The sequence below is a fragment of the Protopterus annectens genome, chromosome 5.part1 (genome assembly GCF_019279795.1).
Source record: "Protopterus annectens isolate FY-2018-M chromosome 5.part1, PAN1.0, whole genome shotgun sequence".
In the NCBI taxonomy this organism is placed as follows: domain Eukaryota; kingdom Metazoa; phylum Chordata; order Ceratodontiformes; family Protopteridae; genus Protopterus; species Protopterus annectens.
Window position 1 is genome coordinate 271,879,054 of NC_056736.1, and position 13,457 is coordinate 271,892,510.

At 34.6% G+C, this 13,457-nt stretch overlaps 1 protein-coding gene across 1 annotated transcript in view; it reads left to right on the plus strand.

The window, feature by feature from the left end:
• LOC122803144 overlaps positions 1-13,457 on the plus strand; it is a 429,252-nt gene that overhangs the window by 212,339 nt on the left and 203,456 nt on the right. The gene's annotated exons all lie outside the window — the stretch shown is intronic.

Genomic DNA, 13,457 nt, shown 5'->3' on the forward strand with positions numbered 1-13,457 from the left:
ATATTTAAAGTACCTAACTTCAAGTGATACTCGGTGGCTAGAATAAGTATTTGTATAGCATGGTGGTTTAACAGACATGGTTCTACTATCCTGTATGTTCTTTTTAATTTCATTAAGATATGTGGCACTTTCCTCCTAGTTTTCATTGTTTTTAATAACTTATCCAATATTATCTTCTCCATTATTTTTCTAAAACATGAAAGTAGACTTAAGAGTCTGTCTGACTCTGAGTTTGTCCTATTCCCCTTTAACATAAAGTCAGGTTTAGTAAGTGCATCTCTCCAGTCTTGAGGAATCTCCCCATATTTATGCGACCGAGTAAATAATAGATATAGTAGTACTTTACGTTTCCTCCCTGTTCTTTGCTTGGATCCAGTTTGCATAGTTCTTTTTCAATAAAATCTAATTTGATTTCAGTATGTAAGATTACCTGGATGTCACTAAGACAACTTAACACTCTCTTTTTGGAGCCAAACTGTTTTGCATAAGATTTTGCAAATATATTTATAATCTGTTGTGTCTGAATATAAGTTTTAGAATCTGTACACGGCATATCAATCTGTATATTTACTCCTTCCACATTATATGTATCTATAAAATGCTTTCCTGTTATGCTCAATGTCTTTATACTGTATACATTTTCTTCAAATTTCTTTTGATCTTGACTCGCACTTTGCTTAATTTGCTTGTACACCTTGTTTATTTAGTTCAAAAAGTTGTAGTTCAAACTCTTTTCTATTTCTTCATTTTTTTGTTTCTTACCTTAAATACCTTGATCTTATGGAAATGTATCCTCTTGACACTGTGTGCCTAGATCCTGATGTTAAACATTTTTGGATTATTTGCATTCAAATAATTTCTCTTTCAAAACATACACATTCCTTCTCAGTTTTTCCACTGAATACATCACTCCAATTAGTGATACATATTGACTTTTGCATTCATGTAATCTGTTATTAATCAGAAAGTTATTTCTGTTGTTAATTGTCTGTGCATTTGTTTAGATGTCAGTTTGGCAGAATTGTCTAGCAACAAATTATCCTTAATAAGCTCATGATCACTGCACATCAACAGTTGTAAAATGTGACTTGAAATAAGAGTCATTTATTTAAGAACACAAACATGTCTAGTATGTTCCATTCCTTGGTAGTTTTTTTTTTACAGTCTGAAGCAGTTGTTCCTGAACATATATTGTGAACAAATCCTTACTAATGTTGTTGAGTCAGTATTATTCTAGTCTTTTTCTGCTAATTGTAAGTCGCCACCACTATTATTCTTCCCTCCAGTGTTTCATGCAAGAAATGTATGAATTCCTCTAGGTCATCAGCACTTGACTTTGGTGTTGTATACACTTCAATAACTTTTATATGTTCCATTGCTGTCTTTATTGTCACAGTTACATAATCTGTATTATTGATGTTATCATTGATCATGTAATAACCAAAGGTCTCATAACTACCTTTAATCCCTATCATAACACTTCCACCTCATTTTTCTGTTAGAATGTCTGTTATAGTTAAAACATTTATACCCCAACAAAACTGGTTTCCAGTCATTGTTCTTTAACCGTATTTCACAAACAGTGACAACATCAATAGTGTGGCAATGTAACAAATTTTCCAATTAAAAAAACTTTATTATTAATGCTCCTAGCATAAACAGTCATCAGAGATTCATCAAATGTTGCTTTCTGTGAATTGTTAAAATTTTAAACTGCAAAAATCCTACTTAGTGTTTGTCAAATATTGAAAAATATCCACCACAAAAATTCTCTTTTGTGATCTTGACAAGTGCACACCATTCCTGTCTGAGCACATATGAGCTCAAAATTAGGCTCAGATGATCTACACATTTCCATTTTTTAAAACAGGGCATTTTTGTCCATTAGGTGTTTACCCTAAATATCTTTTAATTCACACTAACATGACTTTTCTTTCTGTATGTGATTTGTGAAAAATATGTCCTAACACCTTTACAAGCTATATTATCTAAGAGGGTTGTAAGTTCCCTACTAACAGTCAGCGAGTCCTTCCAGATGAGATCATTTGTACTGACATGAATAAAAATAGATCTGTACTTCCTTACATTAAGACATTCTAATATATGCCTCACATCCTCTATTTTTGCTCCTGGCAAGCATAACAGTAGTCAGTGTTCATTAGCTTTTCTACAATTGCAAGTGTCATTTTCTCTAATAATTGAATCTCTAATTACTAGAATATCTTTTCTGATCAGGTCTGGAGAATCTTCAACTTCTAATTCATTAGTATCTGCTCTACCAATTGTTTCATGCTGTATGTCATTAATGTGTAGAGGGATACCGAAAGGTTAAAAAGTAACTGTAAGTAAAACAATTTTCTCTTATTATTATTTGTTTAAACATTACATCATATAAACTACATGTTATGGATAGTAAAGCAGTTTTGTATATTGTGTAGACAGGGATAGTTTAAAATGTGGGGAGAGTCTCTTCATTGACTGCTGTATGTGTTAAAGATATGAAAGTAAACAAGTTCCTTTTTGTCATTGTTGTTGTAAGAAATATAGTTTTTACAGTATAACAAGAGAAAGGCTGAACAAAAACTTTAATGTTAATACACTGTAATCTTGGGCTGCTCTGGTGTGGATGGGGTGTAAAAGTGCATTAATTATAATATAGTGGGAATTAAGACATTTTCTGTTATTTTTACAAGGGTGAAAGTCTTGATTAATGGCCTTGGCTTAGGCAATAAGCAAGTGTTACTTGTAAGCAAGTAGGCTTGAAAAATAAGACAAAATTATGAAAGCCATGAAAAATGCCAAGCTTCATACATCTGTAAAGATATTAGCTTTTTTCCATTAGCAAATGTTTAGTGGGAGTCAAGACGTCTGTCTACTGAAGGCAGCTTTGCATTATTTTTGAGTGAAATGTACAAAAACTTTTTGCTGACTACTTGTACATGGAGACAAGCTATGTACATGTGCAAGCAAGTAATCTTGATAATTCTGAGCATTCTTTTCTGAGGGAAATGCAAAATTTAAAGCTACAATAGCAAGCAGTTCAGTGAAAAATAAAGTTTAAAATTATGAGGTGTGAATAAGAGCTAGCAGCTGTAATACTTAATGCATCTAATAGAAGAGGGTGCAATTTAGTTTTGTTGAAAGATAGTGCAGTTTTTCTTGGGACTAAAAGTTAATGTTTTCTAAAAATCATAGAAACTGTTTTTTACATCTTGGAGGGGAAAAGTAAGAAGAGACCAGACAACAGTTACTCTAAGTGGGAACATAGGCTATAACATGCACCTTAACATGAGTCATCTTAATTTTAGGTTAGGTAATGCCTGCGGGTGCAGCTGTTGATTTGGGGCAGGTATTCTTATCTGGAGGGTTAAAAACAAGTTTTTTGCATATGCACATAGTTTTGTGTGTCTGGGATGGAAATGTTTTAAAAATATATTCAGTTTTTTGTTTGAGGATTTTCATTAAAACAAGAAGTTTTGAAAATGTGACACATGTTCTAATGGAGATGAAAAGAAACAATTGTATAAAAGATCAGCCTTCCAAACATTAATGTGTGCATGTAACATGGAAGTTGGCAGTTCACATTCAAAAAACTGACATGCAAAATTTTGGGGAAAAATAGCTTTTTATAATAAAGGCTATGCTATCCATATTATATTGGAACATAAATGCCCTTACACGTATAGACAAAAAGGGAAGACTATTAAATAATATTAAGTGCAGAGTACTTATGAGTATGTTTTAAAAAGGCTTTTGTTATGGCAGCTAAAGATATGTGGAAAGGGACTAAACAAAAGATAATACAAACATTGAGAAACTGGAAGCTATTGTTTATGGATACTGATAGTAAGATACAAGTGGTGAAAATATTAGTCACCTTAGTTTTATATACATTTCAAGCATATTTATATCAATGAGATGAGAAGTTGTGGATAATTAATAAAGAGTTGAAGGAATTTATCTGAGAAGGAGGGCAAGACTTATGTGGAATATGTTGATCCTTCTAATAGAACAAGGTGGTTTAGGATTAAGTGATTTGAAGGGATATTTTAGAGATACACAGTTAAGGCTCATTTGCATAACACAAGCAGAAGGTTATAATTCAAAATGGAAAGTGATGATGATGAGACAGTAGAAAGTTCAAGAAATAAAGAGAAAGTGGTATTTTGGATGCAAATCCTTAAGAAAAATAACAACCAAGCAGTATATTATATACATGAAGCAGCAGAAAGTATTCTGAAATGTAAACTAACACGAGACTGGAGAAAGGAGATTTTGCCCATAGGAATGACTGGAAGTAGGGTTATAGAAAATTGGCAAGATGGGGCTGGAATTTCCTGGAGAAAACTGTCAGAGTATTCAAGGTATTGGGAGCAAATAACTAGACAGGGAAAGGTAATGGAATGGGTTGAGGCAAAGAAGACATTTGGACTGCAGGGTGGAGATCGCCTTCCCTACCAGTGATTGATATCAGAGTGTATGCAAAGAGAAAGGGATAAGGGAATCTTAAGTGAAAGAACTGCTCTGGTAGAGGTTTTGTTGAATCTAGAACAGATGCTACTGTTAAAACAGTGGATAATTGAGAGGGCATGTAAACTATTGGTTAATAACTATTAGAATCGATTAGAGGAGGTTAGAAAAGTTTGTGAAGAGAGACTGGAAAAGCAATTTACAGAACAACAATGGGAGAACGTATGTATGGTTCCCAAATGTACAACAAAGTCCAGAGGGTTTAGGATCTTGCCTTGGAAGTTTTTGCATAGGTATTTTCATACCCCAAGCTGACTTCAAAGAGTTTATCCTCGGGCAGATAAATGTTGGAGATGTGATTGGGGAAGAAAGATGCTACTGGGAACATATATTTTGGGAGTGTAATGAGTTGGCAGATTTAAAAAATTCCCTACAGATAACTCTTTCTGAAACACTGGTTGAGCAAATGTCTGTAACTAACGAAGTAGTTGTTTTACGCTGAGACACAGAATCTGAATTGCCTAGATATAGTAAAGCCTTAATGAGTTTAATTCTGTTGGCTGCCAAAAAAGCAGTTACTAGAAAATGGAAATCAAAATTTAAACCAACTGTATTTGAAGTATTGAATATCATAAAATAGATAAAAGAATGGGAAGAGGGATATTTAGAAAAGGGAAGTAGTAAAGAAAAAGAAATAAAAGAAAATTGTAGGAACTCTACATGCAGAATAATGTTCAGGAGGAGTGAGATTTATGGAAAGGCAGAAATTCAGTAATTTATGCAATGTTGGACTGATAATAGATACAAGAAAAGAAAAGATATGTGAGGTATAATGTGTGCACATGGAAATAATGTTAATATGGTTTGTTTTCTTTTCTGCCAGTGGATGTTTGCCTATGTCTTAAGTGTTAAGTTAATAAAGTTTTTTTCAAAACTAAAAAAAGACATAGGTGACATACTTGCAAACACAGTGGTAACTGTACTCTTGAAACAGTCTTCCTGCACTTGTTTAACTAAAGCCTAATCACGGAGTAATGAACATAAGGTTTACAAATAGCTTTAATGGTGCTCTGCACACTGGGGGCCCTACCACAGACTCTGGGAATTAAAAGCCAATCATCTTAACTGCTATAATTTGCAAGGCCAGGGAATGTATCACATTTTATCTCTTAAACTGCAGTATTAAACATCTCATACAGTTTGATCCACAGCAGTTTGGTTGTGTCAAGGGCACATCATGTCTACTCATGTTGGTAAATATCTTTGCGAGGGTTACAGAGGTATTGGACAGCAGATACTCATTCCACTCAGCCTATCTGGATCGAACCAAGATCTTTGATTCGGTATCCTATGCTGGCATTCTAAACAAGCTTAAAGAACTAAAGATACACACTGATGTTGTAAGAGGGACTGTAGACTGACTAAAGGATATAACTAACATAATTAAGATGGTAGTTGCTGCTTGAGAAAGTAAAAAAAAGTAGATAGTTGATTATGACAAGGCTCAATATTTGGACCCACCTTTTCTGGTGTACATTTTTCCAAACTCCACACCACAAACCCTGACCTACAGTTCAGAAGATTAACTGATGATTGCAAGCTGAGTGTTATTGCTCATCCACCCTCACTGATTCTGAAGCACTTCATCAAAAAGTATTCCTTAGAAACCATTGTTGTACAGAGAAAGGGGTCAATCTACATGCAAAGTAGCACAGCATTGTAATCAGTGGGAAGTAATCCACATTTGCAACTTACACCATAGCCATTATTTTAACTGTACATCAGTAGATACTCGTGTTCTCAGAACCTAGGGTGACAGTTCTTTCACCTTTGAACAGCTTATTGCAACACTAGGTAGGAAATCCTTCCAGTTAGCTCACATGATTTTAAAGGACATCACCTGTAGGTAAAAAGATGTTATTGTCCCTCTGTACTCCACCCTAATTTGAAAAATATTTTAGAACAATATCCCTTTCAACATGTATCTGGTCAAACAGTATAAAAAGATCATTGGCCAAAAAAGTCTTAGCTCATCTAAAACAGACTAGAAGCCTTATTCCTATACTTTTGTCTCCTGTGGGGAACTATGTGGAAATCTATACCTGGCATTTTCTGCTATTAAACACCTCACCCTAATTGGGTCTCTTGTACCTTCACAGATCAGTTACACAAACACCTGAATCAAGGATATGAATCACAACAAACATAAAGGAAAAACACATCTGAGGTAAGAATTAAGTACCCAAATGGTTTCCCCAACTCTAGAAGAAATTGTCCATGCATGTTAAACAGAGTGACACCCTTACCTCCTTCAAGGCTAACCTTTATGATTGGATAGCTGCCCCCCATGTTCCTCCCTAGCCTGACATATTTTGCCCTCCTGGACATGGGAGGAGTATAGTATTTGTCAAGTTGAACATGGTCTTAAGGGTTACTTGCCTTATAGTTCCTATGATCCTGTCATCCTATAATTTTTGACACAGTAAAACCCTAAATCATGTGGTATAACTGTATGCAATTTGAGGGTATCTGCTGTTATAAGTGTGTCTTCCTTGCCTATTTTGAAATCTTTAATTTTATATATCAGGTCATTATCATGTAAAATAAAATACTTAAGTGTATTTTAATAACTTTTAAAACTTACATTCCACAAAGAGTGTCTAAGGTTTGAGTCTTAGGACCTCTGGTGGCACCAATAAATGCAGATTTCTGATCGTTTTGTGAATTCTTGGAATGTGAAGTACAACAGATGTACATAGGCTGGGCACTTTTAAAAAGTCTATTTCTTGTCTAATTAACATATTGTCAGTCTGCATCTATGTATCAAAATCAGTAGTCTAAAATGCTGCTACCATTTTATTTGTAGAAAGTTCACAATGGAATTTGGCATCAGATAAAAAAGCCACCATTCATAACTTATAATCAGAAGACTTCGTAAGTGCACAGCCACTATAATTTGTTTTTAGACCCACTAATAGAGGAATGGACAGCACGGTGATGTAGAGGTTAGAGTTGTCACCTCACAGCAAGAGGTTCTCCATTTCAATTCTCGGCTGCGCTGCCTTCTGTGTGGAGTCTGCATGTCCCACCTGTGTTCGTGTGGGTTTCCTCCAGGTGCTCCCGTTTCCTTCTACATTCCAAAGACATGCAGTAGGTGGATTGGACACTCTAAATTGGCCCTTAGTGTGACTGTGTGCTTACGAGTGTGTGGTGCACCCTCTGAGGAGGGGTGGGCCTCAGGCTAGCAACCTGATCCAGTAAAACCCATACCTGCTACAGAAATGAGTGCTAAAGGCAGCTCGTTGCCTGATGTGCTGTATGCATGGGATTGAATCCAGGAATAGAGGAATATTTTGAGAGTAGACATTGTATAAACAAAATACAGAAGAGTGGCACTGAAGTGAGATAGGTGGGAACAGTTGATGTGACACCCAGACCCATTGCAAAATGGGAATATGTGAAGGAGGACATTGATTTATCAAATCAGAGTACTCAACAAGATTAGTCACATTACATTGTGTGCTGTTTCTTCGTACTACTCTTAGATGAGCTCAGCAATAGAATTCACTTAATACTACAATTTGCCTGTTGCTGAATGATATTTCTTGTGTTTGCACAAAGATTGGATGATGCAAAGTGTCCATTCTGTGTTTCAGAGTACAGAGGGACAATAACATCTTTTTACCTACAGGTGATACTTGAATAGTCCACTTCTGTCTTTGAGAGAATCTAGCATTCTAAGGAAGACAGTAATAAGAGACTTAATGTATCCCTGGTATCATCATTTTTTATTGTCCACAGCTAGTTCTTTTTATTTTTAGCTCTTAACCAGATGAAACTCGTTTACCATTTCCAACCATCACAGCTGACCCTGTTTAGATTTTGGATGTTTTATGTAATATCTGAGCTGTATGAATACTCTCAGAATATGTTGGCATCAGTTGTGTCAGTATCATTCCTTTACATCTGAATGAAGGCTTATGATGGTCCCATGTCGGCATTCTGTGGAATCATTCTTAGCCTCTGAGGCATTTCCTTAACATCTGCTGTGCAAGTCAGCTTCATCAGTTCTCCTCAGTACTTCGTATTTCATATCTTGTATCAATATTCACATTATTTCAGATGTGTAATGGCTCACCCATATTCTGTTTGTAGTATTTTTCATTGGATATTTTCAAATAAACTCTTACTAAACCTCAGAATTTGGTTGCCAATCGTTTTACCATACTTTTTTAGACATTTTATTCTTTACTGTATATTTTAAGACGTGTTATGTTATCTGTCCTCTTTTGTTTATTGAAAACCTCAAGCTGTAAACATGATAAAAAGAAGTTAAATAAAGCTGACGGGATAACTGTTAAAAAACTGACAGGGAATACTTGTTAAAAAAGGCTGTCAAAGAGTTAAGTGTAAAGTTGATGCTGTTACTGAAGAGGGAATTTTTTTAAAAAGGAATTCCATGCACAGGAATGCCCATTCATATTCCTAAAGTGCTAAAATTCTCCTCACTCTCCTTAGTACCAGGTAAGGCTAATATTTTTATGACACCTTTACTTTTTTATTTAACACCTTTATTAACTTCAAATATTACACACTGACATGGGTACACATACAGTTTTAAAAAAGAAAACAAGCCATTACAATTTTTTTTCTTTTCATGCATTATGTGCATATAGTTTCTTTTTTTAACAATTATTCAGTTTAATATTACATAGATCCCTATCTCTTTTACCTCCTTTACAACTTCCAAATTATTATTTTGTGGTTGGTTTAGTTTTTAATTTCCATTTTCTAGCAGTTGTTTTTTGGCAGCAACAGGATTAAACTTAGCAGGACCTTACAATGTCTATGAGTTCAGTTTCCATTTCTCAGCTCAAAAGAATTATTTCCTTAGTTACAAGAATTTGCTCCCCAAAAATTGATGACAAAGTATCATGTAGGGGAATTTTTAAAACCTCCCAACTCATTGCATTCCCAAAAACATGTTCACAAGTACCTCTCTATTTCCCATCACAGGTCCAACAATTGCTGGTTACCTGTGGAAAAACTATGTACAGTCTACTTTGGGTATAAAAATATGTATGTAAAACTTACATGGAAAAATCCTCAAAGAAAATCAACAACAGGCATAGGTGCTTAAGAAACTTGACTTCAACAAACAGAGTTGCACCAATGCGAAGGAAAAATATGTAGCAAACTACTGGAACCCAATATTAAGGAAACAATACATATATTAGCAGTGACAAATTGTCTGTAGCTAAGCCAAAATGCTTTTGCTCCCACAGAAAACACAGACAGTGGGACTTCTTCAGAAAATCAATTAAAAAAAAACACACTATCCAATTATATATAAAAATCAAATGAATCAACTGATCAGTAGTCAGACAATAAGCTAATGAAGCAATTTGCAAAAATCAATACCATTTTTAAAAAGAATAAATGCATAAAGTTATACCATGTGTGATGTCTAGCTATATCCCACTGGACTGCCACCAATTAAATGACATCCCTTACTATACTGGGTCAGTAACCAAGGAGCTTCAATCCTCACTACTGACTCCAGTATGAGACTGTCACTTAAACAGAAGTAATATTTCACAATTTTCCCTTAAGAGCACAAAAGGAACACTCTCTATTTTCTGGGACTGGACTATATACCTCTGTCCACCCAAATGAATTTTCTTACTACACACTTTGGAGCAAAGTGACCCAGTTTAAGACCTTTGATACACTCACATTCAAAGTAAATTTCAGTCTCACACATCCAAACACTTCTGGGAAATCCTGACACAGATTTACGTCTATGTCTCTTTCCCAAAATAATACAGCAACACTGCTACCAATTAGAGTGTCTTCTTGCCCTTCTGATGGGGTGTCCAATTATGAAAAATAATTATCAAAATAAATGATAGCTATGACCAGAACAGCCAGGCCACGAGGTGACATGGGAAGTATCAAACAGGTAGAAGCCCTCTTTAATGTCTTAAAAAACACTGGTTTCCAACCACAATGTAAAGTAACAAAAAACATTTAATAATAAGTAAAAAATGATTACAAGATTGTAAATCAATAGCTGTCAATAAACACTAGAATTCAGTCACCAGAAATGTAAAAATCAAAGTGCAGGATAGGAGTTCATTATTGAAGAAAAACTCTATCTTAATAACTAAACTTTCCTGATTTAACTAAAGAATTCTGTCCATGATGTACCCTGAGATATAATTCAAGGCCAGGGCAAGCTTACAGTTTTCTTGGTGAGTTCTGTTTTCTTAGTGTTCACTGATTGCTCAGTACTTGACAAACTGCACAGCTTCTCAGTCTCAACTGTCTAATTTCAAAATATGACAGTCAGCTGTAAAAAAGATTCTTTTTCTGTCAATCAGTTGTTTAAATCATATCCTAGCAACCAGGAACATTCAATTGCCATCACTCACTGCTCAGCTGATTCTCCACAGTTTGTACTTTAGAAAGGCTCTCTCAAACATGCACAGTTAGAAATGTATCAAGACAGTGACAGATTCTTTAAACATTCTATTTAAACAGGAAAATGCTCAACATTTTAAAACATATACACATTTTCACAATTAGATATGATGGCATGCAATACAAGTTAATCTAAGAAGATGCACAAATCTCCTGCCAGACATGCTAACACAGATGGCAGTGTTTTCAGTTTCTTCACACCATGATATACCACATAAAATGTATTTCATATTTTTATATGAGACAGATACACAAGCTTCTTCTATATGAAATTATGACTGAGTTGCTCACTTCAACAATTTGTCAGTACAAGGCAGCTTGTCTCAGCAAGAAGCAATGCATCACTTCAGTTTAAAAGCATTAAATGTAGTACATAAGACTTTTAAGAGCATTTCAGGACCAATTTTTCTCCTAACATTTACAAGGTAGGGACAAGTCAGTTCTTCAGTTATGTGTATACACAGGGAGGAACAATGTGTTCAAAGTGGTAGTCAGCAATTTGGTAAACAGCTGCTCAGTTTAACTTGCTTTCTTTAGCAATTCATTTACGTGTCTACTGAGTCATTTGAAAAATACTCCAAACAGAAAATGTTATTATATCACAAGTGTAACATGGATTCATGCATCTTCCAGGCAATTGTCCAGATGTTAGGACTCCCAGAGAGTGATCTTTTTGTCATACTGTACAGTAGTCATGTGAAGACATTTTGTTCTCATTCTTCACGGTACAGTATATAAAACAGATATTTTACCCCTCAAATTGATCCGAACCTTAATGCATGTATAGATCCATAACCTCTGATTCAGAAACTACTTCTCAAAACAAAACAAAGGAAAGCAAATGTCATCCTGATTAGTTCTTGTTATCAAACATCAAACGAAAAAGAGACCAGCACTCGACAGCAGCAGGATAAAAGATATATTTATTTTAGGTTGCAAAAATCAACCTAACTAGATATGCACAAACCGGTTTCGGCTGTTAAAGCCTTTTTCAATGTGACTTGTTACTAGTTCAAAAACATTTGATTACAAAAACACATATTGCATCCTGGTTCTACATTTATACCCACAACTTAAAGTGGTATCACCCTATTCAATTTTATATACAGGGTACTTATACAGTGTATTACATCGAAATTTGTTTAAACTGATTTTGCTTTTTATACATATTTAAACATATTTTTTAAAACATGTTTTTAAACATGTTTTTAAAGCATATTTATTAAACATATTATAAACCACAAACTGCTAACCTGCTGATAATGCCATTACTAATAAGGCTGCTATGAACTGTAGCCCTAAATGTTTACATATTTATATCATATTTTTAGGCAAAAAATCAGATAATATGCCTATATACAATATATATTTTTAAAGCATATTATTGGTTAACATAGTCATTTAATATATGTGGATTATAATGTTGGTATTAGAATGTTGACAAAAATCAGTTAATATGCATATATATATAGGTTGGGAGGGTGGCCTAATGGTTAAGGTGTTTGCCTTACAAACACAAGGTGCAGGGTTTGAGTCTCACAAGGGATAATTGACTAGGCTTAGAATGGCTCACAAGGGCAGTTAGCTTAGTACTAATCTATGAACCTATAAATCTATGAACCTATGTATAAAAATATGTATATATATATATATGTATATATATATATATATATATGTGTGTGTGTGTGTGTGTGTGTTTTGGCCTATTAATGGTTCTCATAATTTTATCTAATTTATGTGGAATTAGAATGATTGGATATTTACCTGCCTAATAATCATTGTTTAATGCTATGATGCCTATATCGTTGAGGCACCAATGGACTATGCCTCATGTACTTGATATTCATTTAGTCCTGGCTTAAAGAAAGCCCCAAGGGTGGTAATCCACTTGTTCTCCATGTTATTGAGTTTAGTGTGCCACCCCATCTTGAAATTCCTGTGAAGTTGGATTTTATCTATTATGGTAAACCTGAATGATGCTCCTGTGTGTTGTTGAATGTGTTTATATAGAGCATTGGTTATTCTTCTGTTTCTGATTGAACTCAGATGTTCACTAATCCTAATTCTGATGGGCCTAGAAGTCTGCCCGACATAGAAGGCAGAGCAAGTGCATTGTGCCAAGTATATCACCCAATCTGAACTACAATTTCCAAAAGTTTTTTATGTTAAATACCTTTGGTGTATTCTTGCTGGTGAATTCTTTGGTTTTCCAAATATATTGGCATGAACTATAATGTCCACAGGGGTAACAACCAACTAAAGCATCACCAAATAGTGTAGTTTGTTGTTTAATACCTGGTGTGAACCTTTTATAGTGTGTTAACTGGGACTGAATTGTGCGTCCCTCGATAAGAAAAAACGCAGGTTTCGGGAAGGATATTATTAAGAAATGAATTTGACTGTAATATATCCCAATGTTTGTTAACAATTTGTCTGAACCAGGATGTGTTATTGCCATACGTAGTAACTAATCTGATAGGTTGCCTACCCTGCTTGGGAACTTC